This window comes from Oryctolagus cuniculus, chromosome 15, assembly GCF_964237555.1.
Source record: "Oryctolagus cuniculus chromosome 15, mOryCun1.1, whole genome shotgun sequence".
Taxonomy (NCBI): domain Eukaryota; kingdom Metazoa; phylum Chordata; class Mammalia; order Lagomorpha; family Leporidae; genus Oryctolagus; species Oryctolagus cuniculus.
The window spans coordinates 48164891-48192364 of record NC_091446.1 but is presented as its reverse complement, the minus strand read 5'-3'; the positions used below and the strand labels follow the sequence as shown (position 1 = coordinate 48192364).

Sequence of the window (27474 nt, the reverse complement as noted above, 5' to 3'; positions counted from 1 at the left end):
CACTCCCAATGGCAGCCATAGCCAGAGCTGGGCCAATCTGAAGCCAGGAGCCAGGAGCCTCCTCCAGGTCTCCCCACATGGGTGCAGGGGCCCAATAACCCGGGCCATGCTCTCCTAAGCTCATTAGCTGGGAACTAAATGAGAAATGGAGCAGCCAGATTTCAAAATGGCACCCACCTGGGCTGCCAGCACTGTAGGCCATGGCTTAACCTGCTGGCCCCTGTTGTTCTGTTCTGTACGGAAGTGTAAATACAGAATTACTTTTGGATAAATACCTTCTATGTAATTCTTAAGCAGGTACAATGATAAAGTTTTTTGGTAGTCAAGTAGGAAAAAATGAGAATGATTTGCCTAAAAATGCAAAAATTTCATACTAATTTAGTTTTAAGAAGTGCAAAATGCATTTTCCTGACCTGACTATAATAAAATATTTTTATATAAAATGCTTAATGATGTGGAAAGCTGTTAACATCTGTTTTCAAAGGTCATTGTATCTTCACTCTGATTTCTTTTCGAAGATTAATTTCATGGCTTTTGTTCTGTGAGAGTATATTAACCAACTTTTCAGGTGATGCTATACTATCCTATCTGAGCCCCTTCTTCAATACATGTTCTCTCTTGTTTCCAAATGATCTTTCTGGAGTACCTTAAATGAACTATGAAACTCTGTCTTTAAAAAATGGAAAGAATTTTCACCAGGAACATAATTTTAATTTTTAAAAATTTTTACATATTTAACATTTTTTCTCATTTAGCTTTGTTTTAACTGAGAAACTTTGTTTCACCTGAACAATGGAGACAGCCACTTCTGCTAGTGGGCCACAATGCTAGCTTCAGCAACATTGCCATGGTGAACATCTTGGACAGATATGTTCTTGACATTGCATCCCACATTATCCCCAGGGAGAGTTTCACTCACAGCTTCATGCTGCATTTCAACAGACTTCACTTCAGCTGAGACATTGACTTGAACAAAGGTTACCACCATGCCAGATAGGCCCTCTAGGACAGTACTTACACTATACCTATAGTTTTGTAAATAGGTTGTAGGAGCAAACACAAAGGTTTGTCAGTTGGTCTAGTGAGTGGGAGGACACAGACAAGGGCTTCAAGCAGTGCGGTTCCAGTGGCATTGTCATCTTTGCAGGTGACTTTCCATCCCTGGAACCCAGGTAGATTAGCACTTGGCTTCAGCATGTTGTCACCATTCCAACCAGAAATTCACACAAATGCTACTGTGTCAGGGCTGTGGCAAATCACTAGTTGCTGACTTCCTTAGCGATTTCCTCGTATCTCTTTTGGCTGTAGGGTGGCTCAGTGGAATCTGTTTTGTTCACTCTGACATTGAGTTATTTCAGTGTAGCAGCCAGAAGGGCGTGCTCAGGGATCTGCTCGTTCCTGGAGATACCAGCTTCAAATTCCCCAACACCAGCCACAACAATCAGGACAGCACAGTAAGCCGGAGATGTGCCTGTAATCACGCTTTTGATGAAGTCTCTGTGTCCTGGGGCATTAATGATAGTCACGTAATACTTGCTGGCTCTAAATTTCCACAGTGAGACATTGATGGTGATACCATACTCACACTTTGCTTTTTCAGATTGTCAGAGACCAGACATACTTGAAAGAGCCCTTTCCTGTCTTTGCAGCCTCCATTTGAAATGTATCAGTGCTCCTTTTGTCAGTGCCACCGTATTTGTAAATCACATGGTCAGTAGTGGTGGACTTGCCTGAATCCATGGGTCCAATGATGACAATGTTGATATAAACCTTTTCCTTCCCCATTTTGGCTTTGATTTAGTGATAGTTTTCACTACTCTGTTTGGTTGGCAAATCCATTGACAAAAAATGCTGGAATATAATTTTTATACAAAACAAAAGTGAAATGAACTTATATTTTTAAAGTTATTACAATGGAATTTGATATTACAGTTAATTGTGTCTATTTTCTATATTTTATATATATTTGCTTAACATTATATTTAAAAGTTAATATACATATTTATTAACCCAGAATTGTATTATTATGTTAGTACTAGTTCAAAAAGATATATTGATGAAGAGGCAGTATGGTTAGCAGATATGTCACAGGACGCAAAAAGTTGGAATATTAATAATACACTGTCAACCAAAGGGAAAATCTGAAGATCATTGATATTATATGGAGATATTACTCTTTGCTGCCATGATTTATAGTGTGCAATGCACTATGTTTTCATAAGTGGTGAGTGTTTTAGTGCTCTCAACATGTCTGCCTCTGGATCTATGGTGTCATAATCATGTGGGATTTTCCAGGCTCCAATGAAGAATTATGGATCAGAACTTCTGAGTGTGTTTCTTGGTGTTATATTTTTCCAAGAATCACAGACAATTCAAACTCACAACTAGATAAGACAATAATTGTTAGACAAGCAAGACAGAAGATGATCAAATCCTTTGGTATGTGCATGTATTAACATTGTTGGGTATGACAAATCCATTTACAAAATTAAAGAAAACATTAGCACTAGTAGTCTGAGAGTTCACTGTGAAATGTGTGCTGACCAAGTGTTGCTGTTCTGACCTACTTCCTGCTGTTTTCCTTCATTGTTTTCCCTCCTGGCTGATGGGAAAAACATTGCTATGTAATATTTTCCCTATAGCTAGGCATCTTTTGACATATCCTAAATTACTAAAGAGATTTAATTTGAATTTTAAAAGTTTGAGACCATATTGAAAATGGTAATATAGTCCTGTTATAAACATGGTGGTGGGTATATACCTGGTAGTGGGATTGCTGGATCATTTGCAAGTCTGTTTCTAGTTTTTAAAAGAAATCTCCATACTGTTTTCCACAGAGTCTGCATTTGTTTATTTTCCCACCAACAGTGTATAAGACTTCCCCTTTTATCAGCGTTCTCCTCAGCAATTGTTACTTTCTGACTTTTGCATAATAGCCATCTGGCAGGAGTGAAGTGGTTTTGTGTCGCTCCCCGTCTTCGTGGAGGAACGACACAGGACCCTGCGCTGTTCCTTCGTCTGCTCGGCCCTCCCCGGGCTTGCCGCTGGCTCTTCCCGGGTTGGCCACTATCCCTTCCACCTCCGTGGAAGGGCAATTCCCCCTGGCCACATTCCCCACTTCCGCAGGGGAGCGGCACACCGCCGGCCGGCTCTCTGGGGGCTGCACAGGTGTTCCTTCAGATGTTCCCCTTAGATGTTCCTGGTGCATGCCGTCTCTCTCCTCCTTTATAGTCCTCCTCCGCCAATCCTAACTCGGCTGCCCACACGCCGAGTACGCTGCTCTCCAATCAGGAGCAAGTCCTACAGTTTATTGGTTGAACTGGAGGCAGCTGTGTAAAAGCTGTTTTCTTCTCTCCCAGCGCCATATTGTGGGAGAGCAGATGCATAGAATAAGTCTTAATTCCAGTAACTCAGTCCAGTCTGGGCTGCTCCCCACAGTTTTGATTTGCTTTCCTCCGATGGCTAGTGATTTTGAGTATTTTTTCATGTATTTCTTGGCCATTTGTATTTCTTCTTTTGAGGATTGTCTGATGAGGTCTTTTGCAGCACTTTTTATTTTTTAAGATTTATTTATTTTTTTGAAAGGCAGAGTTACAGAGAGGCTGGGGCAGAGAGAGGGAGAGAGGTCTTTCATCCACTGGTGCACTCCCCAAATGGCTGCAACAGCCAGAGCTGTGCCAGCCCCAAACTAGGAGCTTGGAGCTCCTTCTGGGTCTCCCACATGGGTGCAGGGGCTGAAGGACTTGGACCATCTTCTATTTCTTTCCGAGACCATAGCAAAGAGCTAGATTGGAAGTGGAGCAGCCAGAACTTGAACCAGTGCCCATATAAGATGCTAGCATTGCAGCAGAAGTTTTACCCACTACACCACAGTGCTGGCCCCTTGCCTAAGCTTAACTGGCTTGTTTTTATATTGCTGAATTTTCTGAGTTGCTGATATAACCTAGATATCAACAGTCTGTCAGATAGATAACTTGCAAATATTTTCCCTGTTCTGCTTGCTGTCTCTTAATTCTATTGATTATTTCCTTTGATGCACAGCTTCTGATACTGATGTAATCCCATTTGTCTAGTTTTGTTTTTGTTGCATGTGCTTTGGGGGTCTTATCCAAGAAGTCATCACACCAAGGTTTTGAAGTGTTTCCCCTACATTTTCCTCCAGCAGCATCATAGTCTCAGGTCTTAAATTTAGGTCTTTGATGCATCTTCAGCTGATTTTTATATATGGGAAGAGGCATGGATCTAATTTCATTTTTCCACATATAAACATCCAGTGTTGCCAGCACTATTTATTGATTATATTACCCTTTCTCCACAATGCCTGACTTAGGATAATGCTTTATCCATTAGGCAACTGAAGCTATCCTTTCTCCAATGTATGGTCTGTGCACTTTGGTCAAAAATCATATGTCTGTATGCATAAGGATTAATTTCTGGGCTCTCTTCTTTGCTTCATGGATCTATGTGTTGGTTTTTATGCCAATACCATACTGTTTTAATCAGTATGCTTTGAAATCAGATATTGTGATGCCACCAATTTGATTAATTTTGCTCAGAAACACTTTTGCTATTCTGAATATTTTGTGATTCCCTACAGATAGCCAAAATATGGAATCAACCAAGGTATCCATGAACAGATTAATGGATAAAGAAAATGTGGTGAATAAATATCTAAATATAATGAAATATCATTCAGCTATAAGAAAGAATGAAATTCTATCATTTGCATCAATATGGATGCAATTGGAGGACATCATCATTAGTGAAATAAGCCAGATACAGAAAGACAAATACCATGTTCTTCTTTATATGTGGGAGCCAACATTTAAAAAGAAAAAGAAATGTCTGTATCTATCAATTTTGCTGCAAATAGTTTTCTCAAACTTTTTTTATAGTTTTGTCAAAAAATTGCTAAGAATGACATACTAATATAGTTTTAATGAGCTGTGATTATTTTAAACATTCATGGTATATGAGTGAAATTGACATATTTTATTTGATGATTTTGTGTATTATTTTTAAAGATTTATTTTATTTTACTTGGAAGTCATAGTTAACACAGAGAGAAAGAGAGTCAGAAAGAGAGAGAGAAAGAGAGAGAGAGCGAGCGAGAGAGATCTTCCATCCGCTGGTTCATTCCCAAGATGGCAGCAATGGTCAGAGCTGTGCCAATCCAAAGCCAGGAGCCAGGAGCTTCTTCCATGTCTCCCACATGGGTGCAGGAGCCCAAGGACTTGGGTCATCCTCCACTGCTTTCTCAGGCCATAGCAGAGAGCTGGATCGGAACTGGAGCAGCCAGGACTTGAACCGGTACCATATGGGATGCCAGCACTACATGTGGCAGCTTTACCCACTACGCCACAGCTGATGATTATTTATATCACTCGTCTATTTACCTGATGAAATATTGCCTTTTTACTGTTTATTTGTTGAACTCTACTTAGTAGAACATTAAGTGTTTGACTAAAATGTAAATTAAAGTATGTTATCTCAAGAAAAAGAAAAGGAAAGAAAAGAAAGAAAGATGGAAGGAAGGAAGGAAGAGAGGAAGGAAGGAAGGAAAAGAAATGAAAGAAAGATTGAGACACAGTGGGAGAGAATAATGGAAATATCACTTCTTAGAATTGTAGCTATGAACTACATTGAATCTGTTTTTGTTATATCAACATCATAATAAAAATGAAAAAGGTGGTAACACATGTAGCTTTTCAAATATTTAAAAAGGAGAGAAGAAAGTTCACTTGTATGTCCTTTAATATAGCTTTTAAAGGCATCCAAATGGGAAATAAATCCATTAGATAACCCTTATTTTTAATCTGTCACTCAAATTGCAGATGGCTAAAGGTATGCTATGTTCTACTTCTGGGTTTAAACATCTCACTTATATTTATCCATATAAAAATATTCATTTACTTGTTCCTCTTCCATTAAGTCACAAGTTTGGAATGATTATCTCTCAAGACTAACAAAACTCTTATGTGGAAATTTTTAACATATAACCATTGCTCATTACCTGCATATTATATCCTTATAGATTCCAAATTAAATGAGTTTTAATTGCTTGAGAAGTAAAAGTAATTTGAGAGGGGAAAAAGGCTCAGCTGTAAGCACTGTGTAATGTAGTTTAAGACAGAAGCAGGTTTGTTTCTCAGTTCTGTTAATTATGAGCTTACAAATAACAGCTAATTGAAAAGCCCATCTACTCACATTTTTGAAAATAAGGATAAACTGATCTATCTTTTGGAGTTTTGTGAGGATTAAATGTATTAGAAATGCTTAGCATATAATAAATTCTTGAAACCATCAATTACCAGTATTAAAATTCAATTCATTTTAGAAAATTCTGATGTTCCCAAAGATAGTTTTAAAATATTATTTAAAATATTGTCTTATAAGTAGAATTTTACTTTATTGTTTATAGAAAAATTGGTCTCCTGAAACTATCAAAGGAGAAATAAATGAGATCTTTGAGGAAAGAGTTAATTGACTTTTCTAGACCCCTGCACCCATAATTTCCATCTTGTCATGAGGAAAACATCAGTCAAATAATTTAAGACATTTTATGATATACCTGACCAACACTGCTCAAACTGTCAAGGTCATCAAAAACAAGAAGAAATAGAAGTAACTGTCACAGTAACTAGCAGCTTAATGAGACAACAAAAATTAATGCAATAATGTGAATGGGATTCTGGAACAGAAAAAGGACAGTAGGTAAAAACTACAGAAATATGAAGTAACTAAGGGTTTTATTTATGTATTGACAATATCAACTTTAGTTCATTAATTGTAGCAAATGTGTCATAGTAAGTGAAAGCTTTAAAAGTTCAGGAAATTGTGAGTATAGTGGGACTTCGGATTCTGCTTAAATTTTCTGTGATTCTAAAACTGTTTCAAAAATGAAGTAATAAATAGTATAATATCTTTCTAGAGTATTCTTACATGTTCTGTCATATATTCTTGCAAAAACTAGGAAAAATATAATGGAGCCTGCTGCTCCTCCGCGGAGGAGCCGCACCGGACCGGACACTTGTTGTTCCCCTTTTACAAGTCTTTTCTATAGTAAAGTAAGAATAAGCAAACAGCGAACTCCCAAAGCTAGAATGAGTAGAGAGAAATGAGAAAGAACGAAGCAACTAACTTCCCTGCGAACTCTCTAACACACTCTCCAACCAACCCACACCACCGTGCCGTCTCTCTCCTCTTTTATAGTCCTCTTCCACCGATCCCAACTCGGCTGCCCACACGCCGAGCACGCTGCTCTCCTTCAATCAGGAGCAGCTCCTGCAGTTTATTGGTCGAACTGGAGGCAGCTGCGCAGAAGCTGTTTCCTCCTCTCCCAGTGCCATATTGTGGGAGAGCAGATGCATAAAATAAGTCTTAATTCCAGTAACTTAGTCTAGTCCGAGTTGCTCCCCACAGGAGCCTAATTCAATGACTGGGGACTGGAGACAGAAAGAATTCATGAAAAATGGCAATGGAGAATCTACCCCAGTCTCTCTGAAGACTGCTTCAGAGTTGTTTGGTCACTGTTTCTGAATAGAAGTTGAGGAAGTTCTTTTGGAAAGACTGAAGTGAGGCAAACCAGTACAAGTGTACACATCATTCTTGTTTTTTTTTTTTTTTTAAGAATTATTTATGTATTTATTCGAAAGTCAGAGTTACAGAGGCAGAGGCACAGAGAGAGAGAGAGAGGCCTTCCATCTGCTGGTTCACTCCCCAAATGGCAGCAATGTCAGAGCTGGACCAATCTGAAGCCAGGAGACTAGGGCTTCTTCCAGCTCTCCCACATGGGTGCAGGAGCCCAAGAATTTGGCCATCTTCTATTGCTTTCCCAGGCCATAGCAGAGAGCTGGATTTGAAGTGGAGCAGCTGAAGTTCGAACTGGTGCACCTATGGGATGTCAACACTACAGGCTGCGGCTTTTCCTACTATGCCACAGTGCCGGTCCCCCACACATCATTCTTTTATATCCATAAAGCTATACATTTTCTTGTGAACTTTCTTTCTGACTCTCCAAATATTTTATTTTAAGATTTATTTTATTTATTTGAAAGACAGAGTTGCAGAGAGAAGTAGAGCCAGAGAGAGAGGTCTTCCATCTGCTGGTTCACTCCCCAGATGACTGCAACGGCCAGAGCTGAGCTGATCTGAAGCCATGAGAAGGAGCTTCTTCTAGGTCTCCCACATGGGTGCAGGGGCTCAAAGACTTGGGCCATCCTCCACTGCTTTTCCAGGCCATAGCAGAGAGCTGTATCAGGGTGGAGCAACCGGGACTCGAACTGGTGCCCATTTGGGATGCCGGCACTACAGGCTGGGGCTTTAACCCGCTGTGTCACAGTGCTGGCCCCTCACCAAATATTTTAGATAGTATTTTTGTATGAATTACATATTGAATTATGATTCTGATTCTTTTAAGTCAATTTTTAACTTGTATAATTGCAATCTATTTCTTCATGAATTCATTTGTGGTCAGATTCTTTGAAGAAACACAGATAAGACTTCAGAATTATCATTATCACCATAATCATCTTAATTATACACAACATGGATTGATCACTTCATTCATAATAGACTCTCACCTACACATTTGTTTCATTTGTTAACTCATATAATGCTCTAACAGCTTCGTGATGTAGATTAATGTCCTATCGCCTTTAATAGATGAAAAAATTGAGATTCAAAGAGTTATGTTACTTATCCTTTTCTTGCAGTTAAAAAGTGACAGGACCAAATTCAGATTAGGAGGTCACATTCAGAAACAGGGTGTAACACACACTCTGTTGGAGAAAATTGGAAGGAAATATACTCTATGACAGTGAATATTCAATAAAATAGGATTTTAATATATTTATGATAAAATAAGTTTTTGCTTTAAAGACAAAAATACTTTGTTTAGTATTAGCATGCTATTTCACAGCTTTAGGTGAGTCAGAATGGTCTGTTTAAATTTTTGAATTATATGTAAAGCTTAAGTTTGATGGAAATTTAGAAGTTATATTTACTCATAAATTCAACAGCCATTTATGGACTACTTACATATGTTGGGAATAATTGGAGAATCAGAAATTTAGTGCTAAACCTTACAAGTAACCATGGATTTGGAGTTTATGTTTTATTAATTTCCTGTGGGGTAGAAAATAGTAAATGAAGCTAAACTCTCTCTCTCTGTCTCTCTCTTTCAGTTCTGTTGCTCAAATAAATAGAATTAAATATTTTAAAATTTAAAGCTGGTGTTGTGGCTTAGTGGGTAAAGATACCTACTGCATTGCTGACATCCCAAATGGGCACTGATTGGAGTCCCCAGCTGTTCCACTTTTGAGCCAGCTCCCTGCTGTGGCCTGGGAAAACAGCAGAACATGGCCCAAGTACCTGGCTCCCTGCCACCCATGTGGGAGATCTGGAAAAATCTCCTGGTTCCTGGCATTGGCCTGGCCCAGCCATGACCATTATGGCAATTTGGGAAGTGAACCAGCAGCTGAAGGACTTTGTCTCTCTCTCTTGTTCCTCTCTTTGTCTATCCCTCTCTCTCTAACTTTGACTTTCAAATAACTAAATATCCAAATAAATAAATAAATAAAATTAACTATAGTTAGTTACTGAGTTATTTACAATAGTTTCACTGATACTATTTAGACTTTAGTCTTTATTCATCTATTTTTAAAATTTCCACAAATACAGATTAAATAGTCTCATAATCTGATTTTCTTATATCTTCATATTGGTAATTTATTTTGAGGAATATATCACTAAATGTTATTTTATAAGCTGATTTTTAAAAGTTATGCAACTTAATGTATTTCATATATATAGATTTAGGAACATAGTGATACTTTCTACCCTAACCTCCCTCATTCCACACATTCCAGCTCTTCCTCCTCGCACATTCGCCACTCTTAATTTTACAAGGATCTACTTTCTGATTACTTAATGATTGTAAAAGTAAACCTACACTAAGTGAAAGAGGTCAACAAATAGTATGAGGGAAAAAAAAAAAAACGCTGGTTTCCACAACAGAAGAGAACAAAAGCTGTAAACAATCATTAAATCTCAGAATGTCTATTTCACCCCCAATACATTACATTTTAGATATTCTATTAGTTCACCTTGGATCAGAGAAGATATATGGTATCTGCCTTTTTGGGACTGACTTATTTATATGGTATCTGCCTTTTTGGGACTGACTTAGTTTCACTAAGTATAATGATTTCCAGTTGCATCGATTTTGTTGCAAAAGACAGGATATCTTTTCTTTTTCTTTCTTTCGTTTTTTTTTTATTGCTGGGTAGTATGCCATGGTATATATAGGCATAATTTCTTAATAGACATCTAGGTTGATTCCATATCTTAAGCTATTGTGAATTTTGCTGCAATGAACATGAAGGTAGAGATAACTCTTTCATATTGATTTCTTTAGGTTTGGGTAAATTCCCAGGAGTGGGATGGCTAGATCCCATGATAGGTCTATATTCAGATTTCTGAGGTAGCTCCATACTGTCTTCCACAGTTGACATGCCCACCAAGAGTGGATTAGGGTACCTTTTCCCCACATCCTCTCCAGCATGTGTTGTTTGTTGATTTTTGTATGAAAGCCATTCTAACTGGGATGAGTGGTTTTGATTTGCATTCTCCTGATGGCTAGTGATCCTGAGCATTTTCTCAAGTGTCTGTTGGCCATTTGAATTTCCTCTCTTGAAAAGTGCCTTTTTAAGTCCTTTGCCCAATTCTTAACTCAATTGTTTTGTTGTTGTTGAGTTTCTTGAGCTCTTTATATATTCTGGATGTTAACCTTTTATCAATTGCGTAGTTTTAAAATATTTTCTGACTTTCTGTCAGTTGCCTCTTCACTTTGCTGAGCATTTCTAGCTGTTTAAAGGCTATGTAGTTTTTCCTCAAATGGAAAAATTAGCATTTACAAAATAAATAGATATCTTATTACCAGATTGGAAGATTATTTATGTTTCTATTATACTGTAATAGGTTTTATAGAACCTATTTTAAAAGCATATTCTGACAGAATACAAATAATTATAACCTATAATAGGTAACCATAAAATTTTTATTTGCGATTGATAGAAATGAAATACAATTGAACGAATAAACAATGATCAGTTGAATTGAATTCAGAAATGTGGTTCAGCTTATGAATTAAAGATTGTGTGGTTAAAACTATTGTCATAAAAACTACTACAAATAACTTCTATTTCCATAATGGTGTTAAAGGAAAAAGCAAATTTGTTTAAAGATTTATTTAATTATTTGCATGTCAGAGTTACACAGAGAGAGGAGAGGCAGAAAGAGAGAGAGAGAGATAGAGGGAGAGAGGGAGAGAGGGAGGGAGCAGAGAGAGAGAAGGAGAGACAGATCTTCCATCCCCTGGTCTCAAAGGCCGGAGCTGCACCATTTCGAAGCCAGGAGCCAGGAGCTTCCTCTGGGTCTCCTATGCGGGTGCAGGGGCCCAAGGACTTGAGCTATCTTCTGCTGCCTTCCCAGGACATAGCAGAGAGCTGAATCAGAAGTGGAGCAGCTGGGACTCGAACCGGCGCCCATATGGGATGCCAGCACTACAGGCATCGGCTTTATGCCACAACACCAGCCCCAAAACGAATTTTTATATTTTATTTACATTGCCACTAACATTTGTGAAATATGTGCTACTTTCACATATTAACAACCAGTACTGCTTTGTGTATTGCTGTGTTTCAAATATTAATCAGGTGTCTGTTATTTTGTACTTCTTTGCCTCAGAAATGAGGTAAGTGCCAGGATTCTCCTTGTTTCAGAATGTGCCAACATATTGTATGTTAACACGTTCTTCTGGAGAATGCAGAGCTCATTATAAAACCTTTTATCTCAACTCTCAGAAGAAATAGCATCTGCCATTTTTATCATGTTTACACAATTGAACATCAAGGTGTATATTATAGTAGGGCAGTCGTTCTTGAAACATGCAAGGTAAAAGAAGGTTGTAGAGATAGTAAATACTTCAATGGAATTATGGTTAATACTTTTTTAAAAGTTTTGTTTTTATTTTGGATACAGTGGATGTGTATTCTTTATTGAGAACAGATTTATGAGGCAATTAATTTATGAATGCTTGTGCTGTACAATTTAAATCTTAAAGCCAAATACTTTATTTGTCTTTAGAAACTTGAAATAATAGTACATCTGTTTAAAATGAACATGTATAAATTTGGACACTTGACAATACAATCAGTGCTTGCATCCAGTGTTCCAATCTGTCAATCCCATGTTGTGTACTTATTTTCTATGAATCCACAAATCCCTTTCTGTCCCCTGAGACAAATTATAATAGTAAGTGACTTTATGAATATAAAAGAATTTTAGCTTTTTATTAATGTATCATTATCATCTCTTTTTAAATGAGAAATAACATAGTTGCACCATATATCATTTATATGAAACTAGAGTCAGATAAATGATAGAAATATAAAACTAAGATTGGGAAAATGCATTAGATAAGAAGACACACTTATTTATAGAATAATTTCCCTCACTTTCTCATTTATACCAAATATATATATATATATATATATATATATCAAGAAAAATAGCTAGAAATTTGTATGAACTGATTAAATGGGCCAGGCTTCAGAAAGAACATGGTATCAAATATGGGTTAAAGGAGATTTTGAGAAAGGAAGAAAACACAGAGCCCACAAAATTGTGAATGTGTATGTGTGCACACACAACAATCTAATGACACTTAGTGTTTCTCTATGACCTACCCTATCTCTTCTCCTCTACTTATTGTACCACGTGACAGTAAGAGACCACCATAGCCAATCTTTCTAAAATACCTTCATTTCCCACACCACTAACAGCACTGATAACTGAAGAGCTTGCACCACATCCCCAGTTAAATTGATTCAGAGATTGAGAAGGCAGGATATATCTTCTCTTCCTATGAAATTTTAAGTTAGATGGAAACTTCGCTAAGGCAGTGCACCATCCACTGGCAAACTAGTGACCTGCCTAAGTTAAAAGACAAAGGAAAATGATAAATGATAAAAAAAGGAGACTGGTTTGTAGCTCTCTCTGTCTCTCGATCTCCCCCTTCCTACTGTATCACTCTTCTTCCTTTTCCTCCCTCTATAATTCTCTTTTCCTGGTGTTCTTTGTGGTGTTCAACTTCAACTTCATACAAATAATTCCATCCTTGGAGTGGATGATTCCAAAACAGAACATACATCACAGTGATTAAAACTAAGTTTTAACTGTTATGGCCACTTTTTGCATTCACGTCTCAAAATATTTAGAGTTTAGTTTTTGTTATATAGATTTTTTTGCAATCAAAATCATATTTTTATATTCTATCAATTTTCAACCATACTTAAAGAAATATAAACTGTTAAAGTTGACATAAACTTCCTTCTGAGATTATATGGGGAAAATGTGTTTTTATTATTGTTTTAAAATGATATTTTCTCATATCTTAGCTTATCCAATATGGCACCATTTCTAATCAAAGTATTAAATAGGTTAATAGTACTGATGCTAATTCTGTTTTGTATCCTAAACTTTATTTTTGAATCTCTCTCTCTTTTTTTTTTAACTTTTATTTAATGAATATAAATTTCCAAAGTACAGCTTATGGATTACAATGGCTTCCCCCCATAACGTCCCTCCCACCCGCAGCCCTCCCCTTTCCCACTCCCTCTCCCGGTCCATTCACATCAAGATTCATTTTCAATTCTCTTTATATACAGAAGATCAGTTTAGCATACATTAAGTAAAGATTTCAACAGTTTGCTCCCACACAGAAACATAAAGTGAAAACTACTGTTTGAGTACTAGTTACAGCATTAAATCTCAATGAATCTCTTTCTTAAACCATTACTTCTTTCACTAAATATTCTGTTTATTCGTCCTGCACCTGTAACTACAACTTGTTATTGTCATACGCATTCTTCAGTCTTGCCTTCACATATTCCATCTTATCTGGAGACTTCACTGTCTCAGCTATGTCAATACTTGCACTGTATTCAGTCTACCTCTCCTGACCCTTCCAACTCTTTTCTAGGCAGGAAATCACTGGGAAAATATTTGCTGTGCACTCTGACCAAAATGTAATTTTTTTATGATAGGGGCTCTTTAAATTTACTTCTGTTTTCCATCTGGCACCTGGGTTAGTGCTTTTCCTCAAGTAGATGTGAATAACAGAAACTAACTCCTGAGTAGTCTCTTATTAAAGAGTCATTCTAATTGATCACCTGTAGATAATCTAGAAGGCGATCCTTCAAATTTAAACGTTGAACTCAGTCTTATTTAAGTGTATCCTTTAATAGCTCTTCATTGCTTTCCATAGAGAACTCAGAACATCTTGGGATTGAAAAAGCCTTAACAGTATAGCTTCAGATGAATTTAGGCATTTTTTTTTTCCTGGCCATCACATCTGTTTCAGTTACTGACATTTGTCTAGTAAACTACTCCACAATTTTATGACATAAAACTACTCCCATGTTATTAGGCTCACAGTTTCTGTGTGTGTGCATCAGGAATTTAGGGGGTGATCAGCATGACCTATTTCTCTTTGGTGCATGATGGACAGTCTCTGGGAAGATGCCTTAAACAGAGAGAGAGAGATCTGGAATGATTCACATTTTTCAGTCTTTCATCTGAATTTCTCTCTCTCTCTCTCTCTCTCTTTTTTTTTTTTTTTTTTTTTTTTTTTTTGGAAAAGGCAGAGAGGGAACAAGAAAGAGAGAGAGAGAGAGAGAGAGAGAGAGAGAGAGAGAGAGGGAATATCTTCCCTCTACTGGCTCGTTCTCCAAATGTCTGCTGCAACCAGGTTTGAGCCAGGCTGAAGCCAGAACCCAGGAACTCAGTCCTGGTTTCCCATGTGGGTTGCAGAGATCCAGATACTTGAACCATCATCTGCTGCCTCCCAGAGCGCACATCAGCAGGAAATGATATCAGAAGTAGAGCCAAGACACAAGCCCCTATCTGCCCCAGATAATGATTCTTTTTCATGTGAACTTTGCCAGGAAATGACCAGGATGGCTCCCCAGCTCATATCTCTGGCACTTAAACTGGGATGCCTAGAATGGCTATGGCCTGGTTGTTTTAGCTCATGAAAGTCAGACTGAAAAATAGGAATCATTCCAGCTCTCTCCCACTGTTTGAGGCATCTCCCTGTCTCTGTGTTTTTCTGTCCCTTGTCTGTCTATCTGTATCCATCTCCCCTTTCTGTTGATCTCTTTCTCACTCACTCTCACTCTCACTCATGCACTCTGGCTGTTATTGGAGGAAGACTGAGGAGAGATTGGTAGGACCAATCTGGTTTCAAAGGCAGGAGAATTAGGCTCCACTTCTCAGTTGCAGGAGAACAAATATATCTGTGGCCATGTTTATGCCAACACAGTATTGGTTTTTGTTTTGCTTTGTTTTTACTTCAGCCACACAAAATTGAAAAACTGTGTGGGATCCTTAGTACTCACTTTGCTCTTTGCTATGCTGCAGATACTGTCCCTGTGCTTTCTTCATCAAGATAGATCTTTGCTATTCTTGCTGACACAGATCAATAGGTTTTTCATAACTATTACTCTGTCTCATCTGGGTTAGATATCACTTTCATAGGTTTGCACAGCATCCTCCTATAGAGCTTGTATGTCTAAAACATGAATATTTATCTGACACTGTCACTGCACTGTGAACGTGTGGGTAGACACTGTGTTGTAGATACCTCAGATAACCACAGAGGGGCTCTGATCTGGTACAACTTGAAAGCAAGCACCTGCTGGAGTCCACTGAACACTTTCACTCACTTTGGCATCCTTGTAAATGTCCCTGGGGCTGCTCACTGCTGGTGACCAGTCAGTACAGTAAGTGCTAGAGCCAGGCCACTTCTGCCTAATGGTGTCCTCTCATGGACACTCTTTGTTCTAGAACACACTCTCTGCCTTCTCCCTGCAGTCTTCTAATTTCCCATTCAGCTTTCCTCCTCTCCATCTTCTTTCACAGGCATTGGACCTGCATCAAGGATTGCAAGCTCTTCCTGCCTTCAGCTTCCATTTTCCTTCATCTTTCCCTATTGTTTCTCCCAAGACATTTCTTGCCTTTCTTATACCACCTCTCCATCCACATTTCAGAGGATCAGAACTGTATACTAGTACCTAGCCCTATTCCTGGAACCACAGGAGAGCTCAGTGGATGCTCTTGAAAAAAAATAGACAAGTGACTGGACATGCACATGCACAGTTCGAGGAAGTACAGAGCTCCTGTAAACCAAGGGAACCTAACAGGGCTGATAGCATGCCCAGTGTTTCGACCTACATGTTACTTTTGTACATAGCCTCTGTTCATATCCCATATATCTAAAATTATATTGAATTTGCATGAGCCTCCTGTAAATCTTCCTCTTTTAAGGAGTTAGTAAAATGATAAACAATGCTTTTTATGAAGTCTTATAATCTATAATATTTCTAGGTAGACATTGTATATTCTTTAAAAAGGGCTAAATGCATCTTCATTTTTATTTATACAAATTTGTAATTATTTGTCACATTTTGACAATGAGGAGTAGTATCTGCATTTGTAATATATTATTTCACTAACTTATATCAGGAAAAATGTTACACTTGGCAGTCAGAAATACCAGGTTGTGAAAGTATAAATGTTCCCTGATTTGTGAGATCAATTATGTACATTTTCCCTATATAGATATTTTTATTCTATATCAACCCAATTCTAAATGTAATTGTGGGGAGCAATCCGGACTAGACTGAGTTACTGGAATTAAGACTTATTCTATGCATCTGCTCTCCCACAATATGGCGTTGGGAGAGAAGTAAACAGCTTCTGCACAGCTGCCTCCAGTTCAACCAATAAACTGTAGGACTTGCTCCTGATTGGAGGAGAGCAGCGTACTCGGTGTGTGGGCAGCCGAGTTGGGATTGGCAGAGGAGGACTATAAAGGAGGAGAGAGACGGCATGCACCGGGAACATCTATGGGGAACATCTAAGGGGAACATCTAGCTGAAGGAACACCTGTGCAGCCCCCGAAGAGAGCCAGCCGGCGGTGTGCCGCTCCCCTGCGGAAGTGGGGAATGTGGCCAGGGGGAACTGCCCTTCCACGGAGGTGGAAGGGATAGTAGCCAACCCGGGAAGAACCAGCAGCAAACCCGGGGAGGGCCGAGCAGACGAAAGAACAACGCAGGGTCCTGTGTCGTTCCTCCATGAAGAGGGGGAGCGACAGTAATCTTAATTAAAAACTATCTGGCAGATTTATAATTTTGTTTGCCGAAGTGAGTGATATGCTATATTGCAAACATTCACTACCTCCTCTGGAAACTTCTGAAGAGATAAGATCATTGATTTCTTCTTTCCAAAAGTTTTATTAATTAAATTTAAAAACTCTCTGTTATCTTTATAGATGTCCCATTTCATCACTCTTGCCTCATTCTGGTATAAAACATTAAATATCAGAAGCTAAGTGATAAGGTAAACTAAGAGGCTGCGAAATAGAGATGGGAATCTTATATAATCCTATTGAAAAATATTTCCAAAGATTCAGAAAGAATATTTACAAGTGCCCTTTCTGTTTATCCTACTTTTCCTGATACGTGAAATTAGACCCGGAGAACTGAACATCTTCATGATTTTCCACATCAGTGGAAATTCTTCCTCCCTGTCCTCTTTCTGCATGAGCTGCTGTGACTTGAAGTGCTACAAATTTAGATTACGTGTTTTAGTTCCTTGCTATTTACACCATTTGATTCTTATTTAAAAGTTCATTTGATTATTTGGAAAACTATTACCCCTCCACTTGCCTCCCTTCTCCACTACTTCTCCACAAGCCAAATGATTTTTGATTTGAATGATTTAATGCATACTAAAGTTGAACTTGAGAACGGATTAAGATAATTGGACACATATTGAGTTGCTGCAAAATGGATGATTATGGTGGTTTAAATATTAATTATTAGGGGCCTCCCTGTGGCTTAGTGGGCTGAGCCTCCACCTGCAGCGCCAGCATCCCATATGGGCTCTGGTTCATATGTCCTGGCTGCTCCTCTTCCGATCCAGCTTTTTGCTATGGTCTGGGAAAGCAGTGGAAGAGGACCCTAGTTTTTGCGCCCCTGAACCCACATGGGAGATCGAGAGGAAGCTCCTGGCTCCTGGCTTGTGATCAGCTCAGCTCAGGCTGTTGTAGCCACTGGGGAAGTGATCCAGAGGATGGAAGACCTTTCTCTCTTTCTCCCTCCCCTCTCTCTGTAGTGTGCTTCTCAAATAAATAAATACATTCTTTATAAAAGATAAATATTAATTATTGTAGTCCTAATTTGACCATTGAATTTTTCATTTTTAGTTTTTGTTATTTCATTTTTTCTACAATCATTTTATTTGATGTTTTATTGCTTCAATCTCTGTGGCTTTCAGAACTTTTAGCTTAGTTGTGCCGTCATCTTTTGATTGATATCTAAAATTATTAGAAGATAGTGCCTAATGTATTTGATGAATAAAGTTGATTAATAAAGGGAAAATGACAAAAATAACATTATATTTATTTTTACCAACCTGTGAGAATATAAGTAAGTAAGTAAGGCTAAGGCATATATGGAGAAATCAAGTTGTCATTTCTTTGAAGATAAGGCTTTAAAAATATTTGTGTAAATTTAAAGTGTTTTTGTAGAATTTTCTTTTATTACCTAAGAATTTCATATCTCCAAGGCTGGTTGACTTTGTGAGCTATGTCTTATAATTCCTATGGTGTCGGAGCCTTGCTCATCAGTCTTGCTGTATGAAAGTGACTTATTCTCTGATTTATATACGACTTTGCCTTTACTCTCTCTGTGTTAAGCAGTTTGGGGTGTGTGCATGCATGCACATGTGTGTGTAGTGACAAAAAAAGACATCAGATTAGAGTAACAACATTTGTGTTATTCCTTTCACAAGGATTGTGTAAGTTTTCCCTTTTATTTTCTATAATATGGATTCCAGTATGAAATTATTAGAAGAGGAAGAGCATATTTATTACTTAAATCTTCTAACAACAAAGAAAAAACAGATTTTGACTTTAGATTATAATTTTCATAATGTAATATTACTTATATGAAGAAAGTACAAATGGAAATATAAAGGATGGAATATACAATGATTAAAGGGATATTAAACAAAAATCATGTAATACTTTGATCAGATATGATAGCTTAGTTTTGCTTAACCTCTTTTATACTTACATTTTTGGAAAAATATTAAGATGTAGCTTGCTTCTCTCTTTTCATTAGGGAAACTTTTAATATGCTCATAAGACTCCTGGGTATAATTAGATTAAATGACACAAGAAACCTTCAGGGATTTAGTTTATACCAGAGTCAATATACCTAGATCTTCACTTTTTTTTTTTTTTTCTTAATGCTACCTTTCTTGATTAGAACAGTAGGGGGTTCCATGAAGAATGATTCAGAGTTTATTAGTGTAAATTATATTCTACATTTAGATTACTTTCAAAACAAAGTAATGAATATGTATTATTCTTAGCTTGTAGTTGCAACCTTCATATTTCTCAATCTTTCAGTGCTCATCAAACAACAAATATTTATCAGGTGTTCCTTCTGTGCACAGACCCATGCCAAATTCTAGGAGGCCACACACAAAGCATAAATAAACAATGCAAATTATCTTTCACTGATGTGCTTTGGTTTCACATAGATAGTTAAACAGTAATATGTTTTCACAAGAAAAGTACAAACTCAATCTTATTAATTAATAGGAATGGAAATGTATATATAAATATTAATATTTATAGATTTATATGTATGCATGAGTGTATACAATTAACTGAGTAATATTATATGTGAATATATATCTTTCTAAATGAAAATATAAATAAATAAATTATATATTTTTTCAGTGTAATACAAAATTCTCTAGGTGTGAAAACTTGAATCCCTTTTTGTTAATTTTTCCATCAATTAATAGGCATGATTTTGCCATTTCATGAGTAGCAAAAATTAGACAATTCAGTTCAAATAATACATGTCATTATGTTCACTAACATTTAGAGAAGCATTGGATTTTTACTTTGGGAATTATATTATAGATTAAAATGGCTCATGAAATTCTGTCCTTTAAACACTGTTATACAATATTTCCTTAGAAAACTTTTTTACTGTCATTTTGAATTTTTTCTGTAAAATAAGAATTAACTTTTCTGAGAATTCCTTTACTTTCCCTCTGGCCTCATACCCCTTGAGAGCCCATAGTGAATTTCAGCCTAAAGGAATTCTTTTTCTTCATATGGCATGGTCATCAGCATGTTATGAAATACAAAGACACAGACAATTTATTCCCTGCCATCCCAGGATCTCCCTTTCTATCAGTTATTTCAATTTTTTGCTCAGTATGCAATGTCTAGATAGGAAGGCATTGTATTTTGTGAGTTAGGGAAGTCAATCTATTCACTCTGGAGTTTTGTATTGAAACTATTGATGGACTCGATTATTATATTTCCTCTGGTATTTAACCAAATATTTAAAAATATTTGTGTGTTTTTAAAAATTGATTTATTTAAATGGAATATATTTCTTTTATTTCATATATACAGTTTTAATAATAAATTGATACTTTTTTTAAAAAAGATTTTATTTATTTATTTGAGTGGTAGAGTTACAGACAGTGAGAAAGAGAGAGAGACAGAAAGGTCTTCCGTCCTATGGTTCACTCCCCAAATCGTCGCAACGACCAGAGCTGCGCCGATCCGAAGCCAGGAGCCAGGAGCTTCTTCCTGGTCTCCCACATGGGTACAGGGGCCCAAGGTCTTGAGCCATCTTCCACTGCTTTTCCAGGCCAGAGCAGAGGGCTGGATCAGAAGAGGAGAAGCCAGGACTAGAACTGGTGCCCATATGGGATGCCAGTGCCGCAGGCAGAGGATTAACCCACTTTACCCCGGCACCAGCCCCAAACATAGTGATACTTTCCACACTTCACTCCTTCCCTTTCTAACTTCCACCATCCCTCCTCCTTCCATTTTGCTTTGAATTTTTTCACTGACATACTTTCAATTTACTGTGTAGTCACAAGCTTAATCCTAAACTAAATAAAGGAATCAAGAAGCAGTAAGTAGAAAAACCACTGTTCCTCAGGAGTATGGACAAGGGCTATAAACAATAATCAAATCTCAAATTGTCAGCTTCACTCATACGCAATACATTTGCTTTGTACTCTCAGTATTAGTTACTACAAATCAGAGAAGACATATATTGGTCTTTTTGAGACTGACTTATTTCACTAAGCATAATGGTCCTCAATTGCATCCATTTGGTTGTGAAAGAAAGAATTTCATTCTTTTTATGGCTGAGTAGTATTCCATCATATGTTTATATAACCACATTTTTTAATCCAGTCATCAGTTGATGGACATTTGGGTTGATTCCACATCTTAATTACTGTGATTTAACTGCTGTAAACATGGAGGGACAGATAACTCTTTCAAATGCTGATTTCATTTCCTTTGGGTAAATTCCCAGGAGTGGGATGGCTGGGTCATAAGATAGATATATTTTCTGATTTCTGAGGAATCTCCAGACTGTCTTCCATAATGGTTGTACTAATTTACATTTCCACAAATAGTGTATCTGTGTACATTCTTTGAAAAATGCCTCTTCATATCCCTAGCTCATTTCTTAACTGGATTGTTTGTTTTGTTGTTGTTGAGTTTCTTGAACTCCTTATATGTTCTGGATGTTAATCTTTTATCAGATGTATAGTTTCCAAAAAATTGTATTTTAACAGTAAATTTATAAAAATCAAAGTTCTCAGAAGATAATCTATTTCAGTCCATAAATAGTCTGTGTCATTCAGGAATTAAAACACAATATGAGTGCTATCAATTTGTGATGACTTTTTATTCTCATCTATTCCTACTTAGCCTCTTGTTTAAGAAAACAAACTCTAGTTTGCTTGGATTTGTATCCTAGATCTACTACTACATACTTGTGTTATCTTGAGCAACATTTTTAACATCTCCGTGACTCTCTTTATTTTATAAAAATGTTTTTTCATGTATTTTAGAAGACGGAAAGGAGAGAGAGTGAGAAAGAGACAGGAAGAAAGAGAAACGGGGAGAGAAACATAGTGAGAAAGCTTCCATCCATTGGAACATTTCTCAAATGTCCACAGCTGCCTTGGACTGGTCCAAATACTTGTGTGCTTATTTCATTTGTGAAGTCCAAGAGATTTTCACTGCTTAGGAAAAATGCATAGGAGAATAGGTATTCAAATGCTGCTGGTATTTGCATATCTTCTTTAGACTCTCAGTTGAAGGCATTGAAGTCCTCCAGATGTCAACAGAAACACTACCTAATATATATTGAAAAAATCTTTTGAGCTCCGTCAGTACAAAATAGGGAGATTAAAACAATTCAGTGCGATTCTGGAACTGGCACATTTTCAGGCATAATGTGTACTCTTCAGCACATATAATAGCAAACATTTAACATTTGACATTAAATTGTGGGAAATATTATTCATATGTTATAAGAATATTAAATATTTAAAAGCAGGCATCAGTTTCATATTTTGATTTTTTAAAGGATATAATTTATTTCTTGAAATATACTGGGCTATGAAATAAGTATGTGAACATACTTATTTTTTATTTTTTTTTAAGATTTTATTTATTTATTTGAGAGGTGGAGTTACAGACAGTGAGAGAGAGAGAGACAGAGAGAAAGGTTTTCCTTCTGTTGATTCACCATCCAAAATGGCCGCAATGGCCAGAGCTGTGCCGATCCAAAGCCGGGAGCCAGGTGCTTCCTCCTGATCTCCCATTTTGGTGCAGGGGCCCCAGGTCTTGGGCCATCTTCCACTGCTTTCCCAGGCCAAAGCAGAGAGCTGGATTGGAAGAGGAGCAGCTGGGACAACAATCAGCACCCATATGGGAAGCCTGCGCTTCAGGTGGAGGATTATCCCATTATGCCATGGTGCCAGCCCTGTCAATAGGACATCTTAAAACCTCAGGAGTGGTTGGTGATATAAATAAATTGAATGCAAAATAGAATTTTTAGTGTCTATTCTGCATCATTCTAACATGTAGATGAACTCATGGTTATTTTCAATTCATCTAAATGGGATGACAGAAACAGTGCAAATGATATAGAGAAATAGTGTTACATTTACAAATACTTGACTTTACTGAATTTTAACCCTTTAAACATAGTATAACTGATATGCAATGTGGCCTGGTGAATTTTAGTATCACTTCATTTTAAGGATGACAGTCAGTGTTTGAGTGTGCATCTACATAAAGCAGAAATAGATAGTAACTTGATGTGAGGTGTTAGGAAAATGATATCCAACTTTTGTAAATTAGGCAAAAAGAGAACATATGTTCTCTCATTATCACCAAGGGGCACATTTTAATAGTCTTAACCAAAGTTTATGTAATTCTCCAGGATAATAAATATGCTTTCACTTTCCTTTCTTTCAACTCACTATTTCCTAGACACTGTGAAGTTAAATGCTAAATTGTAGATTTCTTTCTGTGTGAAAAATTGATCCCAAAAGTTATAATTTTGCTGCCCTGTAGAACTATGCCAAGTTCTGCTACTAATCGGGTAACTTTATTTTCATGTCACTTAAAAAATTATATTGATATTCAATTATAATGCTCTGGGAAGTATCTTAATTATAATGCTCTGGGAAGTATCTTAATCTTTTCATTTCTCTTATTATTGACGTTATACATATTTCAAATAGACAAATTCTTTTTTTTTTTTTTTTTTTTGACAGGCAGAGTGGAAAGTGAGAGAGAGAGACAGAGAGAAAGGTCTTCCTTTTGCCGTTGGTTCATCCTCCAATGGCCGCCGCAGCCGGGGCGCTGAGGTTGGCGCACTGCGCTGATCCGATGGCAGGAGCCAGGTACTTATCCTGGTCTCCCATGGGGTGCAGGGCCCAAGCACTTGGGCCATCCTCCACTGCACTCCCTGGCCACAGCAGAGAGCTGGCCTGGAAGAGGGGCAACCAGGACAGAATCCGGTGCCCCGACCGGGACTAGAACCTGGTGTGTCGGCGCTGCAAGGTGGAGGATTAGCCTAGTGAGCCACGGCGCCGGTGACAAATTCTAAATATATATTAAAACCATGTTTTTATTTTTGAAAATATTTTTGGCAGATGTTCATTTTGTGCGCAATTGAGAAAGCAGAAGAGTAGGAAGATATGTACAAACTGTGACGAAATAGATGTGTAGGAATTGACTATGTTTATACCCCGAGAGGCTATACATCAAGAAACCTAAGTTGTACTCAGTTGTGTTTGTCTCAAGCATTATAATGCAGCTTTGGGTCAAATGACGACAAGAGCAATAGAAAGTAGAATTCTGCTCAAGTGAACATCCATGGTGATAGGTGTTGTGGGCAAGAGCTATTAAGAATGCTTTACCATACTAGCAGAGCTAAAGAGAGGCTAATACGCAGGAATTCTGTAGCCCAATACTTCTACCCATCCTGCCATCAGCCCGTCAAAACCTTTAACATCTGCCCATGACATTTTCCTTTATCTGAACTGCCCATTGGCTGCAGGAGAGGAGGAGCAGTTGGAAGATAAAGCTGTTTGCTCAAGCCTATCAGAGTTTTTACACTTCCTCAATTACATTTGACTTTTGGGAACCCTAAAATACTGCTAGGGTAGTTTCAATAAGTGACTTGTTTCTCACTTCAATCACAGCAACTATTTCATGTTATTCATTGTTGAATTCACAATATCTATCACAGTACACAGAAGTCACACAGAAAATACTTGCAGAATAAATAAAAATTCTTGAGATTGGAATTATGATGTCATAAAGCATAGCTGCTCCTAATTCAGACAACCCCCAGAAAGGATTGTGATGCCAGGTTTTATCAAGTATTGAGGCTTATGGGAGAAGCCATCAGGTTAATGTACATCTAAATTGTTTTCACTTCTTACTAGCTGAGTCAACAAGAAAAGCTGCATTAACACCTTTGAGAGTATTTTAAAATAATACAATATTTCTGTAATCATTGTGTACTCTTAAGATACATTGTGTGTATTGGGTAGTCCTTGAGTCATGTGGTAGTCATTCTTTGAGTTCCTCCTTCATCACTTTGTGATAAATAACCGATTTATGAAGTATAAACACACATGCACAACTGTTTTCAATAATCTAGATATTTTAAAACTGTATTTTAGTATATATTTTTATTGATAAAGTTCCAAAACAGATTTGCAAGATCATAGATGTTCAATTTGAACAGAGTTATGTTCTATCATTTCTTCATATTTACTTAAAGCCTCAAAGGAACTCTTATTACTTTTCCTCTCAAGTATAGTTATTTTTTCTCTCAAGATGCTGATCATTGTAGATCTCTCATACAGGTTCCTTCAAGTACTCTATGAAGTGTGGTCATGTGCTCTGCTAATTAATATATGTAAAAGTAATGTAATATTTTTCAAAGTAATACTTTGTGCCAAGTAGTTTCTCAATTTCATATTCATGAAATAATCTGACATTCTGGCTACTACATGTGTTACTCAATTTCTACCCACAAGAATTCCTGCATATTTCATTTTCTCTGGTCACTGCCAGAGTTACAGCTGACTTGTGTTATCAGGAGAGGGGTTTAATACTGACGGATATTCAGAAGGTGAAATTTCTGCTGTAAGAAATGAAGAGTCCTCATATTGCCTATCAGAAAAAGATGTGGTTTTCAGATAGTTCTTAATTAGGATCTATTGGCATTCTGCTTCCATAAGTTATGATTTGTTTTTCTAAGTATCCATGCATTGGTCTGTAGCTCTTTAGGCTATGTAAATATAGAGACATTAGAAAGAATGGCATACTTAATGCAGCACCCATATTTTTATGCAGAAAGGCATGTTTGACAAATACTGTTCTCTAGCCAATAAATTCAAGCTGATTTAACATAAGGCAAATAATACTTAACTCTAATATACCCTCACTCTACTCCCTTTTTTTCCACTTTCAATCAGTGGGATTTAATGTTAGCATTATAAAGAGGATAAAATTAAATCCATTTATAAGAATAAAGTATGTCACTACAATTCTTTCTTGCAGTTGTGAGCAAACTGTTCACTTAATGGATTTGAAAATAGCTAAAGGATGCTACTGAGCAACAAGTAGACACACAATACTACTGAGACTGATATCAAATGTGTGCTTATATTTAGCCTTTATGTCTGTCTCTCAAAAAAAAAAAAAAAAAGCCCTGATTTTTAGAACTTGTCAGTTTTGCTCTACAAACTCTCATTTTTAGATGACAACAAATTACTGGTAAGAAATCACTGAATGTGTAGTTGGAAATAGCTCTACACAAACTATTGGAAACTGGAGTCAGCTGCTCTAAAACAACAATGCCAGATCTAAATAAACCTATGCAAATTTATTTGTTCAAGGAAACATGATGTTTATTTCTTTCTGTGTGAAGTTGAATAAAACATATTTGGCTAGCTTAAAATAATTAGTTTTCCAGAGATTAGCTACAAAGAAAATTTGGCTAGCGTTTAGGCTCCCAAAAGATAAAATTAAATAAAAGAAAACATAATTGTTTTTACTCAGCATTTATAGTCTCCCTCTTCTTTATATTTTATTCTATTAAGTCAAGGTCCTATGCTGGTAATTTTTATGTTAAAAAGTCATTATTTACTATAACACAAAAGGGCATACTAATTCCCTTGCCTGTATATGTCTCGTTATTTAACGAGCAGAGCTGTACTAGGCAAAACTGTTGCCCCGTCGCTGCTACACACCCACACAAAAGAGGATAATTGGAAAGTTTATTACTCAAATAAAAATTTCTGGAGAGATAGTGATAGGTTTTAGAATCTAGATCAACTTTAGCTTAAGAAGTGTAGGAAAGAAGACAATTGTCTTTTTGTAAGGTTGGGTGATGGTGTATAGAGTGGATTTCTGCACATGGTTTTAAAAGTTTCCAAATCCAGGCGTTAAACTTAAATGCTGGTAACAGTAAAACATAAAATCAAGTCATACTAGTATAAGAAAGAATGAACTTCAAAAATATTCATATAAGATGCAAACAATGGAATGAGATGAATTAGATTGACAGAGCTGACAAATTATTATACTAAATATGACTTCGCTTGCCCACACTCCCTCCCTTCTTCCTCCTCTCTCTCTTATTCCCATTCTTAACTTTTACAAAGTTCATTTTAGTTTGCTTTATACTCATAAGATTACCCCCTATACTAAGTAAAAAGTTCAATAAATAATATGAAGAAAAAAAACATTTTTCTTGATAGTAGAGAAAAGGACTGTAAACAATCATTGAATCTCAGAATGGCAATTTCATCCCAATACATTACATTTTAGGTACTCTATTAGTTACCACAGATTAGGGAAAACATATATGGTATTTGTCTTTTTGTCCATTGATGGGAATGTAAACTAGTATAACCATTTTTTAAAAGATTTTGTTTATTTATTTGAGAGGCAGAGTTACAGACAGTGAGGGA

The 27474-nt window shown here is 36.9% G+C and overlaps 1 protein-coding gene and 1 pseudogene across 1 annotated transcript in view; one reads left to right on the top strand and one right to left on the bottom strand.

The window, feature by feature from the left end:
* LOC100356485 (protocadherin-15) overlaps positions 1-27474 on the top strand; it is a 1660811-nt gene that overhangs the window by 56253 nt on the left and 1577084 nt on the right.
* LOC138845287 (elongation factor 1-alpha 1 pseudogene) lies at positions 812-1785 on the bottom strand (annotated as a pseudogene).